The sequence below is a fragment of the Vicia villosa genome, linkage group LG1 (assembly GCF_029867415.1).
Source record: "Vicia villosa cultivar HV-30 ecotype Madison, WI linkage group LG1, Vvil1.0, whole genome shotgun sequence".
Lineage (NCBI taxonomy): Eukaryota > Viridiplantae > Streptophyta > Magnoliopsida > Fabales > Fabaceae > Vicia > Vicia villosa.
Genome location: NC_081180.1, coordinates 141843341 through 141846473, shown reverse-complemented (window position 1 = coordinate 141846473; position 3133 = coordinate 141843341). Strand labels below are relative to the sequence as shown.

Below are 3133 nucleotides of genomic sequence, written 5' to 3'. Positions count from 1 at the left end.
GTTGATGCTGACCTCTTATTCAACCCCGAGTTGACTTCCCTTTATTCTTCAACCCAGAGTTGACCCACTTTTCTTTTTCAACCCAGAGTTGATGTTCATTTCATTTCTAACTCAAAGTTAATTTGTTCAATCCAGAGTTGATACAACCTTCCTCAGTGGAGTTGACACCATTTCTTCCCCAGTGGATCCTATCTCATCTTTCTTCAGACAAATTTTCAGGTTCTCTTGGTATTTAATCTTCTTCTACCTTGAATGTTCGAAAGGCTAGCACCAATCTCACTTTCAGGTTCAAGATGATTAAATAGGGGCAGCTGTTGTACCCCAAAATTTGCCCATTTAATTCCATTTCTAATTGGCTTATGTTATCCCATTTCATCTGCATCATCATCCCATAAAATCATGCATTTTTCAATAATCTGGAAATGAAAGCAAAGATCATGGATGTAAGGATTCATTTGTGGCTCTTTGTATATATTCACATACTGGTGGTCATCATTTGAACAAATGTTGTGATATTCTCTAGCCGTATTTTTCCAATTCTATCGTTCACCCATTCAAGAGGCCCCTAAAGTTAATTGAGATACAAGAAATGACTAAAAAAAGACTCATGGTTTGGGCAATAGGATGATGATGAGTTTGTTTATCTTTTGATACATCAAGTTAAGGTCTCATGCACATTAAGGTTGCTTCAAGTACAAATTGTTATGAATTTAAGATTCAATCAGGAGTGTCCAATTTGGATCTAATTATTATGGAACTATGAAAAGTATACAAGTTTGATTCAAAGGTCTTCATCAAGATTCGTACGAACATCATTCGTATTTTCAAGAAGATTCTATCAAATAGCAAGATTCATTCATAATTAGTTCCTTGAAACTCAAGTTATAATGCTATATTCATAATCTTAATTCTTATTCAAAACTCAAATTCAGAAAGTCAACCTCAGAGTTAACATTACAAGTCCAAGTGTATTCCCACATCGAAGTTACAAGCTAATAAGGTCCAAATTTTATTACAACAATCCTAACTTATTACAAAGGCGCTACAAATCGCAAAGGAAAGATTACAACCAAAGAAAGAATCATCATCATAAACTCATCCTAATTCTGTCCCTAAATCTTCATGCCTCCATGTAAATCTCCAACTCACTCCCAACAACAGAGCTGCACCCTTGCATACTTCAGTAGTCAAATGTCTCAGAAAAATCCTCAACTGCAGTACCTGAACCGAAAGCCATTCGAAAGAACGTCAAAACAATGCCATAAAACCAAAGTTCACACAAGGGTAAATTCAAAATTCAGAAGTGGCTCAAGCAAAAGTTATACCCTGCAACATATATTTACAGCAGCCATCCAATAGCATCAAGACAGCCCTGCATACACTCTATTTCAGCAATTCAGGCAGCTTACAAGTCATTCAGAACTCCATACAAAAGAAAACAAAATGAATTTATATCATGTTACTGCATTCAGTTAACTCACCCTTCATTCAATGTGCAAAGCTAACCATAACCACCTCATAACAGTTATAACAGATTTCCCAACATCCAGAACTAACTACCAAACCTAACTCCCTCTAACCGATTTGTAACAACCTAGAATCAGATAACTAACCTTCCAAGTCAGTTACAAAACTCTAACAGAATTCTAACTGAATCATAACAGAAAAATTGAGAAGAGTAACTAACCTGGAAACTCTATATAACTGGACTTTCACCCAGCTTCAAGGCTCTCCACGATTCTTCCAATTTCTCAGCTTCTTCACCATTTTCAATCACCTTCAACAGAACCCCAATTCATCTTCTTCAATCTTCATCTACACACCATCTTCTCCTCCACCATTCTTCATCATCTACAAGCATCAATCCACACTTATTCTGCAAGAACAGAAACCAGACTAATCTTCATCACCAATTCAACGACTCCATCTCCATCTCCATCGGATCTTCATCTTCTTCACTATAACACCAGCGCAGCAAGAACAACATCTTCACGGATTCTTCGTAATCTTCCAATCTCGCAACAACAACACAAAAAAGGAAAAAATCTCAGAAAGTGAACAAGAAGGAGAAGAAAAAGATTCGTTGCGGAAATTAAAGGAATTGAAGGCTAGTACCTGAACTTCGGAGTTACGTTCTATCCTCATCTCCAAATCCGAGAATCGTCGGAGTCCGCCTCCAAGAGGTAAGCCTGAATCCTTTTGCTCCCGACGTCAATCGCACTCTTTGTTGTTGATTTGTGCTTGTTAATGCTCGTATGAATCCGGATTTGCTCGAAACCTAGCGTATTAGGCGAGACTTTACCTTGATTTCTCCTCATGAACATTTAGGGTTTACTTTCCCCTTTTCTACCTGAGAGAGACTAGGCAGTTGATTGAGGAGTTTGAAGAGAGATTATGATTGAAAAAGGGGTAGGTGTGGTTATCCGTTTCGATTGGACGGCGGTGCAACGGCGAGATTTTGATCGGAGGTGAAAGAGAGTGTCAACGCCGTTCGCGAGGGAGAGTTGAGTCTGAGAGGAGAAGTTGGAGAGTCATAAAATGAATCCTAATTATCCCCTTTTTCTTTTATTATTAATTGAGATTAATACGAATTAATTGAGTTTTAGAGGTTTAAAATGCATGATTAGCGTTAATCAGATTTGGTAAAAAGAGATTAAATCATTTTGTTAAAAACATAAGATAACAAAATCTGCATATGATGAGTCTGTTGGATCATCACAATTGGGCCACGAATTGCTTAATCCACCCCCTGAGGCCCATCGTTACAAATTTTTGTTAGGAAAATCACAACAAAAACAATAAGTCTTTGGGCCTCTTCTGGCTGGGCCCTGCGCCCTACTATTTCCAGAACCAACTTTATTTCAATTTGCACCCCCTGTTCATGTTAGATTTAGGTCTTTTCACATAGTTTCTTCATGTTATTTTTAGGTAATAAAAACACATAAAAAATGTACATAAAAAAATAATAGTTTCAGGCTTTTATTTCATTTCTTTTTGCTTGATTAAATGCTTGTTTGTCATATAAAAAACCATAAAAATAAATAGTCTTTTAATCCATTTCATGCTATATTTTGACTTGTTTAGTTTCGATTTTTTGTACTATATTTTGCATCTTTTGCTTCCATGCTTTGTA

The 3133-nt window shown here is 36.6% G+C and overlaps 1 long non-coding RNA gene across 2 annotated transcripts; it reads right to left on the bottom strand.

The window, feature by feature from the left end:
* Positions 1-570: 570 nt before the first annotated feature.
* LOC131618372 (uncharacterized) lies at positions 571-2522 on the bottom strand. Of its 2 annotated transcripts, none has more exons than XR_009288820.1 (3): positions 2116-2522; positions 1326-2007; positions 571-1221 (listed from the first exon to the last, which is right to left on the bottom strand). It is a non-coding gene; the product is annotated as an uncharacterized LOC131618372 (long non-coding RNA). The 2 variants fall into 2 exon arrangements; XR_009288818.1 differs by having other exon boundaries at positions 572-1221; positions 1326-2015; positions 2116-2521.
* Between the last annotated feature and the right edge of the window lie 611 nt (positions 2523-3133).